A 21,153-nucleotide genomic window follows, 5' to 3' on the forward strand; every position below is an offset into this window, starting at 1 on the left:
CTTGTGTCTGACCTATTGAACTTAACATTCAGAGGAAGCTTTCTATAGTGAACAATACTTATTGACTCCTGATGAAGCATCAGAAGGCTTCATAAGCCATAAGCCATATAGAAGTCCATATCTCACTTATTGCAGGTCAAAGGTTCCTCAAATTTTAACTTTATATCCTCATAGACTCTTTCTGATGTTAATTCAGCCATACAATAGACCTTATTTGACCTGCTGAACATATTTCTGGCCAAAGAGTCCTTTTTTACATTAAGTTAATACACACAGATTGACATCTTATGTTATATTAGCCAGACAGAGTTTTGACCTACTGAACATATTTCTGGCCCAAGAGTACTTAATCTTTACATTTCTTTACTTTCTTTACAATACTCATAGACTTCTTCATAAGCCATATAGAAGTCCATTTCTAACCTATTGAATTTATTTCTGGTCAAAGGGATTTCAAAAGGTTTTAAACAATGTAACTTATAGACTCCTTCTGATGTTAAATCAGCCACAGAGAGGTCCCTTTTTGACCTACTGAACATATTTCTGGACAAAGAGTTCTTGAACATTAAGTGACTAAATATACAGATTGACTTCTTGTGATGTTATATCAGCCAGACAGTAGTTCACATTTGACCTACCTAACATAGCCTTTCTGGCACAGGAGTACTTGATCCTAACTTTCTAAACATACTCATTTACCTCTTCTGATGTTATGTCAGCCATACATGTATATGACCAAACTAAGTTCAATAGGTCAGAAAGGCACCTCTGTATGGCCCTCTGTATTTGGGTGTTGCACTCATTCCGATATGCATTGAAGAGATACTGTTGCACTGTTGCACAATTAAATGAATGAGTTAGTTATTGTATTCAATGCATTGAAATATATGCATATATTATTTTTCGATGCACGGAATAAGTTAGTTTTTCTATAAATATAAAGAAAAACTACATTTCTCAATTTCACTTCATTCATTTTATTTTTCTCAATGTGCCATGGTTTATTGGAAGATTGCTGCCATCTACTGGAAAACAGACACTTAAAATAAAAGAACATTACATTTCAACTGCAGCCACTAGATGTCTGCAGTGCTGGCTCATTTGACACTTCTTCATAGATTTATGTTTAAATCTCGTTTTAAATTATGTTTAAAATAATTATTCTGATATAAATAAAAACTCTTTGACAATCAAACCAATCAAACTAGAAAGTTTGGTCGTGTAAGGCAGATCATTTGAGAAAGAAGAAGGGAGAAAAAGGAGAGAAGAATAAACTGGAACAACAATAAATAAATCAATAAATCAATAAATCAATAAATTCCTTTTTATAGATATTTGTATTCAGTATTGAATATTATTAATAACATTCAAAATCCATAAAAATATAATATAAATTCCCATAAAAAAAATAAAAAAAGGCAAATAAAAAAGTATCCACAAATATGTTTTATGTCACAAACACATTTCTGCCAGGCATTCGTTTATGGAATGCTTTTTGTAGATCACTTCTTGTGCATTTGTGGATTTTGAAACATTTATAGAGTCTAGAGCAGTGGTGGCCACCACTCGTCCTGGAGAGTCACAGTCCTGCAGGGTTTTGCTCCAAACTCTGTAAAAATAAGTCAAGTATTAACTTAGACATTATTAAAAGCATATTATTTTAGCTAAAGCATCAATACTTTGTGTCTTTTGCCCTATGCTGGCCTGGTTTTGACCCAGTGTGAGGGGTAAGAGGCCCACCGTGGTCCGTGTATCATCTGATGATCATCCGTAGCATCGTGGCCCAGTAGTGCACAACACAACGAAATTTAAAAAGCAAACATAAGTTCACAACACAACAAAATGAATCCACAACACAACGGAAAATGTACAGTACAACACAACGAAATAAAGCCGCAACACAGCGGAAATTCTCCCGAGGGCTCTCGGAGCGCGATAAAGTTAGTTTTCCATGCAACTGAGTCTAAAACATTTAACTACACCACTATTAGTTTTAACAGTAGGCTTATGTAGCTAACTATTGTATATCGATATTTATTAATTCAAAATCACCTACGTGCATTATAGCTGCATATTTTTATTATTTTTATTATTTTTTATTATAGCTGCATATTTATAGGCTACTCTAGAATGCTTTGACGTGCTACCAGCTCATGATCCCTAAGGGAACGTCCGCCAAGTTGTTAAAACGTCTGTTCAAGTTGTTAAAACATATAATTTGTATTAATTAAAATTAATTACTTTTAACATTCAAAAACAGACATGTTCCAAATCCAAAGCTTGATTGTATTGGTAATAGACTGACTTACTACAGCTGATTTTTTTCCAGTACCTCCCTTCATTACAGTAAACAATTGTTTTTTTGTTTTTTTTTGGACATTTCTGTAATATAATAAAAGTTTTTTTTTTGTTTTTTTGTTTTTTTAACGTTTCAAAGGTTGTAGTTCCTATTAACCAGACTGACTTACAACAGGTGAAATTGTGCCAATAGCTCCCTATATGCACAGTACACAATTATTTTTTTTTATAAAAACATTAGGCCTACTTTTTTCATGTCCTAAAGCTTGTGGTAGGTTCCTAGTGACCAGACTGACTTATTACAGGTGAAATTGTGCCAATACCTTCCTGTAATTCTGCAATTCACCAAATGGTTTGGTTTTTTATTTATCAAATTATATGATAAATTATACTTTTTAACCACTTGGTGGAATTGCCAGACGTTCCCTTAGGGATCATGCGCTGTGGTAGCGCGTCAAATAATTATCCAGTATAAATACACAGCTATAATTCATGTAGGTGATTTTGAAGTATATTTTATGTCGATATTACAATGGTTGCATACTGTAAAAACTAATCATGGTATTGATAAATTAAGACTGCCGACTCTATAGAACAATGGCAAGGAAAACTAACTTTACCGCGCTCCGAGAGCCCTCTAGTGGTCGTGAGCATTTCCTTTGTGTTGCGGCTTTATTTCGTTGTGTTGTACATTTTCCGTTGTGTTGTGGCTTATTTCCGTTGTGTTGTCGCTCATTTCCGTTGTGTTGTGGATTCTGTATTGTGGCTTAATTTCGTTGTGTTGTGATATGTTTGCTTTTTACATTTCGTTGTGTTGTGCACTACTGGGCCTCGTTTATTTGTTTTTTTCGTTTAGTTTAATAAACGGAAAATGAGATTATCGGCTCGATTTCTTGATTTTCGTTTGTGGTTTACAAATTGGTTTATGGCTTTGATATTTCGTTCGCACATGTGGGCGGTGCTGAAACGCCCCTTTCATCTGATTGGTCAAACCGCTTCGTCTTCAGTAGGCTACAGCCAGTCCGTACGGCACACTCAAATCCCACTTTAATAAGCTTTTGCACCACTCGCTGACATTTGATGCAGAAATATGTTGCTGGGAACACAATTAGTGCTGCTGCGATGCTTTGCTTCTAATGTACGACACTTGAAAGATCGCAAGCCATAGGCTACTTACAATATGCTGACATGGAGTTTGGTGTTTTATAGCCTATTTAAGAGCACTGATTTTGGAAGTAGGTCCTACCTGTGTTTAATTGTCCCATTGAAAAATGCAATGAAAATATCTTATTATATGGGCAATAAGGATTGGACTTAAAAACAATGATAAACATGTCAGTGATAACATATCCATAACATTTCCCACTCGCCTTTTAATGAAATCAGTTGATGTGTGTGTGTGTGTGTGACACCAGAAGCTGCTGTGTGCTCTTCCTAATTAAGTATCCCACTAAGCAAAATGATGTCCGAAAGACGTCTTTTCAACGTCTTTGTCACAAAAATCGGACGTTGAAAAGACGTGCACTGAGGGTCTAGAATGAAAGTTTTTATGACGTCTTTTTTTGACGTATTCTGCACGTCCGATATAGACGTTCATCGAACCTTCGTACAAGGTTAAAACTAGTTCAGATGTGGGCATTGTGGACATATTTCAACATAATTTATTGTCTTATTTAGATATAATTACTTTGACTATTGCTGTCAGATGATCTAAGTGAGAATTAACAGAGATTTGATATTTGTTTAATTTGAAGTGTCACCATTGTGGTGATCAATGTTTGCTTTAGTTGGGCTCTTGGTCCCCGTTCCTTATAATTCAACTTTTATATGACTGCTTTAACTGTGTGTTTGTGTAACACAAATGTTGTGGCAGAGAAAGCCAATAATAAGTAAGATCAGCTGTTTTCAGCTTATGGTTGATGATGAAAGCATCACAAAAAAGCATCAAATGTTTTCAGCTGTTTTGGCATTAATAACCACCAACCTTGTGGATCTGCATTATTGGTGTCAAAAGCATTAAAATGATCACTTATTTGAAGGTGCATATAAAGCATGTGTACATGATGTTTTGAGCAAATGTGTCATATAGTCACACACAGACATCAAGATTTTGCACATGATTCACAACAATGGTGACAATAAAAATAAAAAAGCTTCATGCTGCAATGCATGATGGGTAGCTTTCATAGTACAGAACTCATCCTTGATTCTCAAGCTTTTTTGTTTTAATTGTCACCATTGTTGTGAATCATATCCAAAATCTTGATGTCTGTGTGTGACTATATGACACATTTGCTCAAAACATCATGTGCACATGCTTTATATACCTTCAAATAAGTGATCATTTTAATGCTTTTCGCACCAATATTGCAGTTCCACAAGGTTGGTGGTTATGAATGCCAAAACATCTGAAAACATTTGATGCTTTTTTGTGATGATTTCATCATCAACCATAAGCTGAAAACAGCTGATCTTACTTATTATTGGCTTTCTCTGCTACAACATTTGTGTTTCACAAACACACAGTTAAAGCAATCAAATAAAATTTGAAGTAAAAGTAACGGGGACCAAGAGCCCAACTAAAGCAAACATTGATCACCACAATGGTGACACTTCAAATTAAACAAATATCAACATCTAAACCTCTGTTAATTCTCACTGAGATCATCTGACAGCAATAGTCAAATTATGTCTAAATGAGACAATAAATTATGTTGAAATATGTCCACAATGCTCACATTTGAACTAGTTTTAACCTTGTACGAAGGTTCGATGAACGTCTATATCGGACGTGCAGAACACGTCAAAAAAAGACGTCATAAAAACTTTCATTCTAGACCCTCAGTGGACGTCTTTTCAACGTCCGATTTTTGTGACAAAGACGTTGAAAAGACGTCTTTTGGACATCATTTTGCTTAGTGGGATTATTCGAAGTATTATTTCTACAAACTGAGCTCATAACTCATAGGACTGATTACAAGTGTATTTTTTTTTTAAACATACGTAATGTAACTCTCGTATGCAAAATGTATTTGCATTTGTTATAATTTATATCTAATTTAATTTCTTTTTTTCGTTCATGGAGATAGCATGGACAATGTGCCATGTTTTAGTGGAAGATTGCTGCCATCTACTGGAAAGCAAACACATTTAAAATTAAAATAACATGACATTTCAAGGACAGCCACTAGATGGCTGCAGCGCATCACTCACTGGCTCGTTTGCCATTTCCATTGTTTCCATCATATTGTAGGTATTCATCTTTTCACAAGTTTTCATTTAGATTTGTGTTTAGACAATATAAAATCATTATTATAACAATAAAAAAAAAATCTTTAGTCAAAGTATCTGAAGTACCATTGTTTTTTACAATACAGTCAAACCTGATCATGGTGTTGTATGTGTGTAGGCCTATATGTGTGTGTTTTTGTATCCGTTCTGCATTGTGGATGTTTCATGGTGTAACCCCTTCATTTCTGTGTCTGCTCCGCATTGTAGCTGATTTATTTTTGGGACAAAATATGTAACAGAGAGCTATGGATGACTTTTGGGGGTGGGGTTGTTTGTGTTTTGGGTGAGCATTCCCCAATGTGGATGTGTTAACGTCTTGTTGCTCTCAAATCATGTTCAGTTTTGGTTGCATGCATTGTTGTGAAAATAAATAACATTTTGCACATTACATTTTCAATTGTATTGACTGACTCACACATCTGCCTGCAGACACCCAGCTGTGCAGATTCATTTATAGATTTAACAACATTTAACCCAAGCCAGTGGTCACCAATCCAGCTTCTGGAGGACCAATGTCCTGCAGTTTAGCTCCAGCCTATTCCAACACAATTCATCAGGAACAAAAGCTGTAACTGGGGTGGTAGCCTTATATATATTCTGAGAGTGTAGCCTGTATATTTCTACTAATCCTGGAGACTTGCTTAGCTGGTTCAGGTGTGTTTATTGGGTTGAAGCTAAACTTTGCAGGACAGGACACCCCTGACATAGGCCCTTCACATCAATTGAATGTGATTTATCAACACCTAGTACATCTTAAAATATAGAGTTCATGACAAATGAAAACAACATAAAGAAAGTATTTTAGTTGTTAGAAAATACTACCAGAGCTTTGATGGACAAACATTATATGCATAAAACAGTGGGAATAAATAATACCTTGAAAGAAATGAGCAAATCTCAGAGAAACATCAAACAATTAAGCATGTAACAATAATAACTTAAAAAGTGCTATCTTATAATTTACAGTGTTAAAAGGCTTGGTTTAAATTGTATCACACATGATCAAATCTGTTAAATGTAATTTGTAGATTAATGTATTCGGTTAATTACTTAAAGCATCATGATCCAGTTAATTTTGAATTATTTGTTTAACACTGAACCACTGCAGAAACTGTCCTCAGATCACAATTCATTAATTGCTATTTTTGTATTATAGGCCTTAAATTGAAATATGAATAGGAACTGTACTGTTAACGTTATAGGCTAGAATACACTGTAAATTACTGGTTATAAAAAAGGGTATTCAGTATCCTACAAGTTCAACTGATTCAATTATCTTTTTTTTATCTCATTCTATTTGTGTGAACTGAGTACTCAACGAGTCATGCTGTTACATTTCTATCTATTTTCACAATTATTTATTCAGGTGTCTCTCTCTCTCACACGCACGCACGCACGCACACACACACACACACACACACACACACACACACACACACACACTCAAAGGTTATCATGGTCATGTATAATTATGTTATTTTTTATGCTCATACACAATCGAGCCGAAATCTCATTTTCCGTTTATTAAACTAAACGAAAAAACGATCCGTTTTTTCATTTCTCGTTATTCCATTCCAAACTGGAAATGAAATTATCAAAAAGTACACCGGTCCGTGTACTTTTTGATCATTTCATTTCCTGTTTGGAATGGAATAACGAGAAATGAAAACCAGCTCGTTTATTCGTTTTTTAGTTTAGTTAAAAAAACGAAAAATTAGATTTTGGCTCGATTTTTCATTTTTCGTTTGTGGTTTACAAATCGGTTTATGGGTTCAATATTTAATTTGCACAAGTGGGCGGCCCCTTTCATCTGATTGGTCAAAACGCTCCGCCTTCAGTAAGCTACGAGCTTTTCTTTCTTTCTGTCAGGCAGAATAAGAGTCAGTAGGCTACGAGTGCGGCACTGACAAATGCACTTTAATAAAATAATGTCAGTGTGTAAGACCCATAATATTCACCAAATTAGGCCGAGTTTTCGCCCTGGCTGTGTGTGAAACACTATCTATATAATTGCTCCTATGCTATTTATTATTAGGAATGATGCTATTCTAGCCCCTCTTCCTGGACTCTCTGTGAGTCCCTTATGATCATGTGCTGTTTGGGCCCCGGGCACTTGCCCTTGGGACTTTGGTACTGGATCTCAGCACGCACGGCGTTTTACACTGTGTTCCCCATAGCGTAAGCTATTACGCAGTACGAGAGAACCTCTCGTAAGAGGTAACCTCGAGAGGTTACGTTAGTAACCTCTCGGTTACTAACGTAACCTCGGTTCTCTCTAGAAGAGGGAACGAGTACTGCGTATCTTGCCGTGCCTACAACACGCTCTGGTTCGCTCCGGCGAAGGCCACGCCCAACGGGGCCTTTCGATAGGTTGCTGCAGTTGCCGCAGAGCAGCCAATAGGCGCGCGAGCTGTCTCGCAGACACTGATGAGCTGGTTCAGGTGTGTTTGATTAGGGATCCAGATAGATAGCAACCATCCAAACAATGATAATTCAATGTTAATGTGTACATTTTTGACTCAACATCACTTTTGCTCCCACAATTAATGTTGATTTGTTTTGAAAGATTTCATCCATAAATCAATGGTAATGACATTGAATCAATGTTGCAATGTAAAGTTGGTTCAACATCATATTTACACTCTCAGAAAATGAAACACAACAACTATAACTGACTTAAAGCCACACAGCCTGAAATCAACTGCAAATAAAAGAAGACAATAAAACTCTCAAGATCTCAGCAGAAGTTCTTTTTGACAATTATCAGATGTTGATGGTTTATTGAAAATGTTTGGTAACCATTATGTTGATCAGTGTATCCTTTAGTTGGGCAGTTTGACTCTAAAAGCAACACCGGAGCAGTGTTAGAGTTAAAGTGTTTCACTGAGTGATGATTGAACATTAATGATGAACATTTGCTGAATCACAAGCAGAATCACTGAAAGAAAGATTCACTGTTTAAGTGTTTGATGGAGTTGGGCTCTTGATCCTTGACTTTTTAACATTATTATTATTATTATTCTGGTTGGTGTAATTGTGTGTTTGTAAGGCATGTTTGTTATAGCAAAGAAAGTCCAGCAAAAAATCAATAAGGAGTTTATATTTTGATGGGTGTGATCACCATGTGCCTGAATCAATGATCTCACTCAAAGGATTTGATCATATGGATGATGTGTTGTTTTTACATTATTATTTAAAGCAGCCCTGTGCCTTTTTAAGTGTTTAGACTTAATGACTGTTTTACCATTCAGACACACACACACACACACATCAAGAATAAACATATGAATCTCAACAATGGTGACAATCAAACAGACAAACAGAGCTTTGAACATCACAAAGCAAGCTACTAAAAAATCACATCAAAGGTGCAAAAAGAAAAAAGTCAAATTAACAGAAATTACTAAGAGAATTTAGCTCATAATTTATTCATGCCGCAATGCATGCTGGGAGCCATGGATTAATTTTGATTGGTGCACCCAGAAGGCACTGCAGCATACTTGTCACCATTGTTGAGACAACACTGGTTGTTTGCTGTATAGTGTGTCTGAAGGTCTTGATTAGCTGGTCCAGATGTGTTTATTTAGGTTATTTATTAATTGTATTTATTTATTTATTTATTTAGCTAAACTCTGCAGGGCAGTGGTCCTCCAGAAACAGCATATCAGAATGACTTCTGAAGGATCATGTGACACTGAAGACTGGAATAATGAAGCTGAAAGTTCAGCTTTGATCACAGGAATAAATTATATTTTAAAGTATATTAAAAAAGAAAACCATTATTTTAAATTGCAATAATATTTCACAAAATTTCAGTTTTTTTTTTTTCTGTGTATTTGATCAAATAAATGCAGGCTTGATGAGTGTAAGAGACTTGTTTCAAGGCATTTTTTTTTTTTTTTTTGGCTTCTATGTAAGAAGTAAAAATAGTACTATATCATCTGTGATGTGAAACTAACTAACTATGTTATATTAGGGATTATTTTTTGCCCCAGGGTTACACCCCTTATTGCCTGGGGTTTATTTTAACCCTTTATTCAGTACAGTTTATGGAGACTGTACTGTGGTGTTGGCGATATGTGCTGTAGGGACTATTTTACACCAGGGTTTCCCTTTATACAGGACAGTTTATTGCAACTGTACTGGGGCGTTAGAACCCACTCAGGCCTCAGGTTGATCAGACCTGTGTCCTCTCTAACACCTGTTCCAGCAGCGACTCAGTCTCCCAGAGGTCTCCCAGTCAGATGAAGACTCCTGAGCTTCAGTGGGAGTGCAGGCGAAAGCTTCAGGTTGATCAGACCTGTGTCCTCTCTAACACCTCTTCCAGCAGCGACCCAGTCTCCCAGAGGTCTCCCAGTCAGATGAAGACTCCTGAGCTTCAGTGGAGTGCAGGCGAAAGCTTCAGGTTGATCAGACCTGTGTCCTCTCTAACACCTCTTCCAGCAGCGACTCAGTCTCCCAGAGGTCTCCCAGTCAGATGAAGACTCCTGAGCTTCAGTGGGAGTGCAGGCGAAAGCTTCAGGTTGATCAGACCTGTGTCCTCTCTAACACCTCTTCCAGCAGCGACCCTCCCAGAGGTCTCCCAGTCAGATGAAGACTCCTGAGCTTCAGTGGGAGTGCAGGCGAAAGCTTCAGGTTGATCAGACCTGTGTCCTCTCTAACACCTCTTCCAGCAGCGACTCAGTCTCCCAGAGGTCTCCCAGTCAGATGAAGACTCCTGAGCTTCAGTGGGAGTGCAGGCGAAAGCTTCAGGTTGATCAGACCTGTGGCCTCTCTAACACCTCTTCCAGCAGCGACTCAGTCTCCCAGAGGTCTCCCAGTCAGATGAAGACTCCTGAGCTTCAGTAGGAGTGCAGGCGAAAGCTTCAGGTTGATCAGACCTGTGGCCTCTCTAACACCTCTTCCAGCAGCGACCCAGTCTCCCAGAGGTCTCCCAGTCAGATGAAGACTCCTGAGCTTCAGTGGGAGTGCAGGCGAAAGCTTCAGGTTGATCAGACCTGTGTCCTCTCTAACACCTCTTCCAGCAGCGACTCAGTCTCCCAGAGGTCTCCCAGTCAGATGAAGACTCCTGAGCTTCAGTGGGAGTGCAGGCGAAAGCTTCAGGTTGATCAGACCTGTGTCCTCTCTAACACCTCTTCCAGCAGCGACCCAGTCTCCCAGAGGTCTCCCAGTCAGATGAAGACTCCTGAGCTTCAGTGGAGTGCAGGCGAAAGCTTCAGGTTGATCAGACCTGTGTCCTCTCTAACACCTCTTCCAGCAGCGACTCAGTCTCCCAGAGGTCTCCCAGTCAGATGAAGACTCCTGAGCTTCAGTGGGAGTGCAGGCGAAAGCTTCAGGTTGATCAGACCTGTGTCCTCTCTAACACCTCTTCCAGCAGCGACTCAGTCTCCCAGAGGTCTCCCAGTCAGATGAAGACTCCTGAGCTTCAGTGGGAGTGCAGGCGAAAGCTTCAGGTTGATCAGACCTGTGTCCTCTCTAACACCTCTTCCAGCAGCGACCCAGTCTCCCAGAGGTCTCCCAGTCAGATGAAGACTCCTGAGCTTCAGTGGAGTGCAGGCGAAAGCTTCAGGTTGATCAGACCTGTGTCCTCTCTAACACCTCTTCCAGCAGCGACTCAGTCTCCCAGAGGTCTCCCAGTCAGATGAAGACTCCTGAGCTTCAGTGGGAGTGCAGGCGAAAGCTTCAGGTTGATCAGACCTGTGTCCTCTCTAACACCTCTTCCAGCAGCGACCCAGTCTCCCAGAGGTCTCCCAGTCAGATGAAGACTCCTGAGCTTCAGTGGACTGCAGGCGAAAGCTTCAGGTTGATCAGACCTGTGTCCTCTCTAACACCTCTTCCAGCAGCGACTCAGTCTCCCAGAGGTCTCCCAGTCAGATGAAGACTCCTGAGCTTCAGTGGGAGTGCAGGCGAAAGCTTCAGGTTGATCAGACCTGTGTCCTCTCTAACACCTCTTCCAGCAGCGACCCAGTCTCCCAGAGGTCTCCCAGTCAGATGAAGACTCCTGAGCTTCAGTGGGAGTGCAGGCGAAAGCTTCAGGTTGATCAGACCTGTGTCCTCTCTAACACCTCTTCCAGCAGCGACTCAGTCTCCCAGACGTCTCCCAGTCAGATGAAGACTCCTGAGCTTCAGTGGGAGTGCAGGCGAAAGCTTCAGGTTGATCAGACCTGTGTCCTCTCTAACACCTCTTCCAGCAGCGACCCAGTCTCCCAGAGGTCTCCCAGTCAGATGAAGACTCCTGAGCTTCAGTGGGAGTGCAGGCGAAAGCTTCAGGTTGATCAGACCTGTGTCCTCTCTAACACCTCTTCCAGCAGCGACTCAGTCTCCCAGAGGTCTCCCAGTCAGATGAAGACTCCTGAGCTTCAGTGGGAGTGCAGGCGAAAGCTTCAGGTTGATCAGACCTGTGTCCTCTCTAACACCTCTTCCAGCAGCGACTCAGTCTCCCAGAGGTCTCCCAGTCAGATGAAGACTCCTGAGCTTCAGTGGGAGTGCAGGCGAAAGCTTCAGGTTGATCAGACCTGTGTCCTCTCTAACACCTCTTCCAGCAGCGACCCAGTCTCCCAGAGGTCTCCCAGTCAGATGAAGACTCCTGAGCTTCAGTGGGAGTGCAGGCGAAAGCTTCAGGTTGATCAGACCTGTGTCCTCTCTAACACCTCTTCCAGCAGCGACCCAGTCTCCCAGAGGTCTCCCAGTCAGATGAAGACTCCTGAGCTTCAGTGGGAGTGCAGGCGAAAGCTTCAGGTTGATCAGACCTGTGTCCTCTCTAACACCTCTTCCAGCAGCGACTCAGTCTCCCAGAGGTCTCCCAGTCAGATGAAGACTCCTGAGCTTCAGTGGGAGTGCAGGCGAAAGCTTCAGGTTGATCAGACCTGTGTCCTCTCTAACACCTCTTCCAGCAGCGACTCAGTCTCCCAGAGGTCTCCCAGTCAGATGAAGACTCCTGAGCTTCAGTGGGAGTGCAGGCGAAAGCTTCAGGTTGATCAGACCTGTGTCCTCTCTAACACCTCTTCCAGCAGCGACTCAGTCTCCCAGAGGTCTCCCAGTCAGATGAAGACTCCTGAGCTTCAGTGGGAGTGCAGGCGAAAGCTTCAGGTTGATCAGACCTGTGTCCTCTCTAACACCTCTTCCAGCAGCGACTCAGTCTCCCAGAGGTCTCCCAGTCAGATGAAGACTCCTGAGCTTCAGTGGGAGTGCAGGCGAAAGCTTCAGGTTGATCAGACCTGTGTCCTCTCTAACACCTCTTCCAGCAGCGACCCAGTCTCCCAGAGGTCTCCCAGTCAGATGAAGACTAGGCTCAACCCTCCTGAGCTTCAGTGGGAGTGCAGGCGAAAGCTTCAGGTTGATCAGACCTGTGTCCTCTCTAACACCTCTTCCAGCAGCGACCCAGTCTCCCAGAGGTCTCCCAGTCAGATGAAGACTCCTGAGCTTCAGTGGGAGTGCAGGTGAAAGCTTCAGGTTGATCAGACCTGTGGCCTCTCTAACACCTCTTCCAGCAGCGACCCAGTCTCCCAGAGGTCTCCCAGTCAGATGAAGACTCCTGAGCTTCAGTGGGAGTGCAGGCGAAAGCTTCAGGTTGATCAGACCTGTGTCCTCTCTAACACCTCTTCCAGCAGCGACTCAGTCTCCCAGAGGTCTCCCAGTCAGATGAAGACTCCTGAGCTTCAGTGGGAGTGCAGGCGAAAGCTTCAGGTTGATCGCTGCTGGCTGGGGCTTCAGGTCTCCTCACCACAGCTCTCTACAACCACTGATGGCTGCAACAATGGTGACAATAAAAACAAATTAACTTGGAAATTTTGTATTAAATATGAAGCCACCCATCATGCATTGCAGCATGAAGCTTTTTTTGTTTTGGTCGTCACCGGTGTTGTGATTCATATGCAGAATCTGGATGTCTGAGTGAGACTGTGTGATTAACTTGTGTTTAAACTTAAATCTGCATAAAAAAGATTTTTGTGCTTATGATTTTTATTCGCTTTCAAGATTAATGACCAGTTAACTTCATACATGATTTACTGTGACTATATCTCACTGCATCAGTAACTACACAGTTAGTGTATTTAAATAAAGCAACACACATCATATCATCAGTGTTTCTCTACTCATCCTGAACTGAAGCTCAGGCTCTACTATGCGGCATGAATAAATTATGAGCTGAATTCTCTTAGTAATTTCTGTTAATTTGACTTTTTTCTTTTTGCTCTTTTGGTGTGACTTTTTAGTAGCTTGCTTTATGATGTTCAAAGCTCTGTTTGTCTGTTTGATTGTCACCATTGTTGAGATTCATATGTTGATTCTTGATGTGTGTGTCTGAATGATACAACAGTCATTAGATCTAAACGCTAAAAAGGTCACAGGGCTGCTTTAAATAATAATGTAAAAACAACACATCATCCATATGATCAAATCTCTTTAAGTGGGATCATTGATTCAGGCAAGTAGAATCTGGGTTTTCTTTGCTATAACAAACATGCCTTACAAACACACAATTACACCAACCAGAATAATAATAATAATGTTAAAAAGTCAAGGATCAAGAGCCCAACTCCATCAAACACTTAAACAGAGAATCTTTCTTTCAGTGATTCTGCTTGTTAACATCACTAATGTTCAATCATCACTCAGTGAATCACTTTAACTCTAACACTGCTCCGGTGTTGCTTCTAACACCCGCTGGTGGCCATATAAACACTGAGTGCTGTTAGTTTTACACCGGGATGAGAGTTATAATGGCAGTTAATGTTCACGGCACTGAATCAATATCTCTTTTGCTCCCGCAATTAATGTTGACATTTTTCGAAATTTCATCCATAAATCAATGATAATGGCATTGAGTCAATGTTACAATGTGTTTATGGTTCAACATCACTTAAAGCCTGAAATCAACTGCAAACTAAATAAGACAATTAATCAGTTTTTTATTTTGAGAATTAACAGAGGTTTAGTAGTTGATGTTTTATTGAAAATATTTGTGTGTACTTCAGTGTTTGCTTTAGTTGGACGGTTAGACTTTTATGTGTGTTTCAGGTCTTTGTAACAGTGTTTATCAAAACATATATTTTGTTGCACAAAAAAAGAAACAAAGTTAATCAGGTGAAACAGTTTTCAGCATAATTAGAAGTAGACTAGTTTACTAATTTTACCCCTGAACAAAAATAGATTTTCTTTATCAGTAAATATAATGAATATAATATACACTATCAATTCTTTCTTGCAACAGATCAAATAATCAGAATTTTGATTATTAAATTACAAAGCAAGAATTTTCTGTTTTAGACACACAGACATCAAGAATCATCATACAAATCTCAGTAATGGTGAGATGCTTCATGCATGCTGGTTTTATACTATGGTGGATCCCAGCATGCATTGCAGCATGAAGCATGTCACCATTGTTGAGTTTCATATGCTGATTCTTGATGTCTGCATGTGTATTTAAATAATGCTTTTCCTTTAATGTGTTTTAAAAATCTAAATGTCAGAAAGTCTGATCTGTGGCCAGAAAGTATTGTTTGTGACTAGAACTAATTAATAACAAATTACCACTTTTGGTCAGTGGTAAGATTAGTGAATTATGATGCTGAAAACTATTGCACCTGATTATCTCTGTTTCTTTCTTTGCAATAAATGATCAAAGATCACAAACTCAAATAAAAATGTACATATTAACATTGATTTATCATTGTTTCGATGGTTGCTATCTATCTGACACAACTTCAAAGTTAGACTAAAGACACATCTCTTTGACCTAGCATACACATAATACATTACAGACTTCTATAATTCAATGTTAGGCTGCATAGATTAGGCCAGCCGGAACCGGGAACACTTCCCATAAATCCTGATGTACTCGTTACATCATAAGAAGAATGGCGTCTACGCTAATATTAGTCTCTCTGTTTATCCTGAGGTTTACCGCAGTCCGCCTGAAGACTAAAAATGTACTGTTTAATGTTCTTTTTTTTTGTTTAATTTTTCTTTATAATTTCGTAATGTATTTTGTGAAGTCAGTCTATGTTTGTTCTTGTGTGCTGAGCAGAGAACTGGTAGAGTTCTATTTTGCTTAGAGATATGCAATGTTCACAGAGATGTGCCAATGAGGATGATACTTCAGATGTGTACAGCTGGTATATGCTCGTTGCAAGAAAAGGAATGTTTCAACTGATGCAAATCTACCATTTGTGTATTACTAATGACCACTAATGTACAGTTTTTCTCAATTGCTAGAACACAATTTCTGAAACCTTGCTCAATTTCCTGAAAACATTAAACACAAACCCTCATCTTCAAGCACTATTCACAAAACCTCTGACTCCTCTTGCAAAATGAAACTTTCGCCTCAAAACAGTTTTACCTGTGTTCAAAAGCAAACACTGCTCTCAGTTCATAGACAAAGTGATCAAAATGATATACAAAGCAGTCAGTTAACAATACACCAAAAACTAGAAAACATTGTTCAAAACATATAGTTCTCAGGGAGAAGAACATTTTTAATCTCAAAACAAATTTCATATTTTTCCGATTTTTCCTTATGATGAACGAAAACATGTTCTATCAAAATTGATCAGAAATTACTACTCTGCTTTGCTCTTTGCAATTTTTTTTCTCCTCATTGTTCCATATTTTTACAGTACTGTACCCAAGGCCGCCTTAATGTACGGGCTTACCTGGGCTGAAGCCCAGGGGCCTCCCAAGTTCAGGGGCCTCCCATGTTCAGGTTCATGATGAGCTGAAAAGGTCATTTTGTTTTAACTTGTCAGATTTTGTCGCTGTATGTCGCTAGTCGCTTGTGGGCGTTGGTAGTGCTGTCGCTCTAATGTTATTGTTAAGGTGCGTTCACACCAAACGCGAATAGAGCGTCTGGCGCGAGTGATTTCAGTGTTGTAAAGACGCGTTTACGCGCGTCTAGAGGTCCCGCGGCGCGAATGAGGCGAGACTGCTCGTCTGGCCACATCTATACAAAACACCACCACAAGTGATATTATACAACTATATCAATTACTAAAACGTCATCCGAATTTGACAAATAGGCTAATACATTTTCTTGTCCCTATAGTCAACATAATGCACTGTAAAATGAACTGCAGCAGTGCTAAACTTGCATCATAAAACTACAACACTCGAACTATAAATGTATGAATTAAACTCACTGAGACTGTCGACAGTTTCTTTTCCATGCATAAATTTATTATATCCATGTTTGTGGTTAGTTACAGTAAATCATATAAAACAGTGAAATCGCCCTCGAACTCCTCTGTCTTGCCTGCACTGCACTCGAGAAGGTGACGGGAGCTGAGCTCCACTGAAAGGCTTCTTTCCTATTGGTCGTCGCTCGCGAAAATCGCTTCTCATTTGCATAAAGTTGAAATTTAGTTGCTGTGTGTGGTTGTTAAATAAAGTGTCTTGTGTTTATGTGCTCAGTGATATGTTAATAACAATATTAAAATGAAAAACAATATTTAAAAAAATCACTGTTGTAGGTCTCAAAAGAAACTAATGCATTTTGTGATGTAGATTACCTAGATAGGCTATTACACTTTTTTAAAATGAGACTCTTTAAATTGAGGGGATGGGGGGCCTACAAAACCTCTCAGCCCCGGGGCCTAACATTAGGTTAAGGCGGCTCTGACTATATCATTTTAATTTGACTAGGAATTAGGCTCAAAAGAAACAGTATGCTGTTGGGAGAGTGTTTTTATATTACACACAGCAGTGTTCAGGGATTAAATCATTTACTAGATTAACGATCGATCAATCTACAAATTAAACTCACTCATACTGTCATCAATTACTAAAACGTCATCCGAATTTGACAAATAGGCTAATACATTTTCTTGTCCCTATAGTCAACATAATGCACTGTAAAATGAACTGCAGCAGTGCTAAACTTGCATCATAAAACTACAACACTCGAACTATAAATGTATGAATTAAACTCACTGAGACTGTCGACAGTTTCTTTTCCATGCATAAATTTATTATATCCATGTTTGTGGTTAGTTACAGTAAATCATATAAAACAGTGAAATCGCCCTCGAACTCCTCTGTCTTGCCTGCACTGCACTCGAGAAGGTGACGGGAGCTGAGCTCCACTGAAAGGCTTCTTTCCTATTGGTCGTCGCTCGCGAAAATCGCTTCTCATTTGCATAAAGTTGAAATTTAGTTGCTGTGTGTGGTTGTTAAATAAAGTGTCTTGTGTTTATGTGCTCAGTGATATGTTAATAACAATATTAAAATGAAAAACAATATTTAAAAAAATCACTGTTGTAGGTCTCAAAAGAAACTAATGCATTTTGTGATGTAGATTACCTAGATAGGCTATTACACTTTTTTAAAATGAGACTCTTTAAATTGAGGGGATGGGGGGCCTACAAAACCTCTCAGCCCCGGGGCCTAACATTAGGTTAAGGCGGCTCTGACTATATCATTTTAATTTGACTAGGAATTAGGCTCAAAAGAAACAGTATGCTGTTGGGAGAGTGTTTTTATATTACACACAGCAGTGTTCAGGGATTAAATCATTTACTAGATTAACGATCGATCAATCTACAAATTAAACTCACTCATACTGTCATCAATTACTAAAACGTCATCCGAATTTGACAAATAGGCTAATACATTTTCTTGTCCCTATAGTCAACATAATGCACTGTAAAATGAACTGCAGCAGTGCTAAACTTGCATCATAAAACTACAACACTCGAACTATAAATGTATGAATTAAACTCACTGAGACTGTCGACAGTTTCTTTTCCATGCATACATTTATTATATCCATGTTTGTGGTTAGTTACAGTAAATCATATAAAACAGTGAAATCGCCCTCGAACTCCTCTGTCTTGCCTGCACTGCACTCGAGAAGGTGACGGGAGCTGAGCTCCACTGAAAGGCTTCTTTCCTATTGGTCGTCGCTCGCGAAAATCGCTTCTCATTTGCATAAAGTTGAAATTTAGTTGCTGTGTGTGGTTGTTAAATAAAGTGTCTTGTGTTTATGTGCTCAGTGATATGTTAATAACAATATTAAAATGAAAAACAATATTTAAAAAAATCACTGTTGTAGGTCTCAAAAGAAACTAATGCATTTTGTGATGTAGATTACCTAGATAGGCTATTACACTTTTTTAAAATGAGACTCTTTAAATTGAGGGGATGGGGGGCCTACAAAACCTCTCAGCCCCGGGGCCTAACATTAGGTTAAGGCGGCTCTGACTGTACCCTACATATCACAAACTTGTCCTTTGTCTCTGTGATACTGTAATTCTTGTTCTTTGTTGATATGAACCTGCAACCAGTCAAAATCTATTGAGCAGTCAGTGCTGTTACAGTTTTTCTCGATTGTTTACACACATTTTCTGAAAGCATGCCTCATATTCTCAGAACTCTACACACAAATCCAAAAAAACACACACAATGGGCAAAACCCCTCAATTCTCCTGCAAAATGAAACTTTACATTCAAAACAATGTTATTTCTTCTCAAAATGGTATTTTGTTTTCAAATGACACACACAAACCATCATATGAATAGACATTTATAAGAACCAGTTGAACACTGATGTGCTCAATGTAAAACACTATGATGAATGGAAAACACTTCTTCTCCATTCATCATAATGACCTTTTTTTGTTCAGTGTTACACTTACTACAGACAGTACATACATAAGTGTGTTGTAAAATATTTGAGAATATTGTTTTTATACTCAGAACACACAAATACATGGTAACAAATATATTTTATTTTTCCCACAAAAACAATGTACATCCCAACCAACACAAAGCTGCACATACAGTGGTCTACCCATATGGAAAAGGTTTGCTAAAAACTCCTGTGATTCTTTGCTCCAACAGAATATTGTAAGGGACATATATGCTGCAAAAACCACATATATAAATTGTATAATATTAATATATTTTTACTGTAATCATATTATGTCATATATGTCCTACATACAACTGAAGCCATATAGATTTTCATGATGTAAAAACATAGGAAAATAATACTAATTTAATATGAATGTCCAGCATGGACGTGTATAAAACACAGTGCAGTTTACCAATCAGTATAAGGCTTTACTTCACTCATGCTTGTTCTTATCTTGTCCTAAGTCGAGCCCTACGCCTGTAGTCAATCATGGTTACTGTATATACTGTATAATCAGCCTTAGATGAAACACAACATTTAAACTACACACACAAGCACACATTTATTAGAGTGTGTTCTACAAGATACAGTTGCATATTTCACATATAAATAGTTTTCATTTTAAATCCTGCATCACTAGATTTCCTTTTTATTTGTGACAATTTCTCTAAACTTTATCACAGTACTCTATGGTATACAACAGTTCTATTCTTAACCTACAAACATAAAACTTTCCTAAATGTCCAAGTGATTCTTATGGGTAAAATAAATAAAAAATTATAAAAAAATAAAAAAATAAAAAAAATTCAGTGGCTTAGTAAATATCACAGCAATAATTAACTTTATTCACTTAATAAAATCTCTGAATATCATTTACTTGATAGTTTGAGTTGAACATACCGAAATAATTGACTAAAACTCCAACAATTAATTTTGTCTGAAATTTACAGTTAATAAAAAGTTTGAAGTTTTTCACAAAAATAATTTAGTATTTGACTAACCAGTTATTTATTTAAAATACACTGAGCTAATATATTTGTGAAATTTCCATCACCATATTTGAGAATGGATAATTAAACTGATCTGTTTCAAGAACCACAAATATTACTTAAATAAACTCAATATTATTCATATTTAACACGCATAAGAAATGTATTAAGTTTACTCAATTACTGTAAAACAATGCGCACAGCCACCCCCCAAATAACTAATTTGGATGATAAAATGTCCTCAGAACTGTGCACTGTGTGTTTATTGGCAGGTGATTGAGCCATTCGCGTCGCAGCATCTCTCGGCCGTGAGTGACGCAGGACGGCGGTGTAAAGTTAGAGGTTTCCCCGCAGAGGCGAGTCCATCTCCGGCACCGGAACCAGCGCTGATCCGGTGGATACTGGATAACAGATCGGTTGATTACACTTGAATTACTTGAATGTTTAGGTCTAAATGTTAAATTTTTACTTCGAAAATGTTTCTTACATGAGTTTAAATGTAGGCAATATTGTATACGTGTTAAAAATAGTATAACATATGCTGTATTGCTGTAGGCTACTCATCGACAATAAAGGCCAATGTCATAGTTATACCTGTGGTTGTATGGAATATTTTTTACAAAGGTTTAGAGGAAATAAAAAAGTTAAAATTACTGGCATATAAACACAGTTAATATTACTCATAAATATTTGTTTTTAAATGTTTTCCCCCCAATTATTTCTACTCAATTGTATTTGTTAATGTACCAAATGCAGTTACTCAGATCTATTTAATTAGTTTTACTTACATTTACTCAGTTAATACAGTGTATGTAATTGATTTCACTGCTTAAAAATCTAATCAATATTCTAAGTGTAAAAATGTTTCAACAAAAAAATTTAGTAAATAATATTAAAAGTTTTTAGAGTGCATCACCACCAGAGTTCATATACAAAAAC

The sequence above is a fragment of the Leuciscus leuciscus genome, assembly GCF_965113295.1.
Source record: "Leuciscus leuciscus genome assembly, chromosome: 18".
NCBI classification, from domain to species: domain Eukaryota; kingdom Metazoa; phylum Chordata; class Actinopteri; order Cypriniformes; family Leuciscidae; genus Leuciscus; species Leuciscus leuciscus.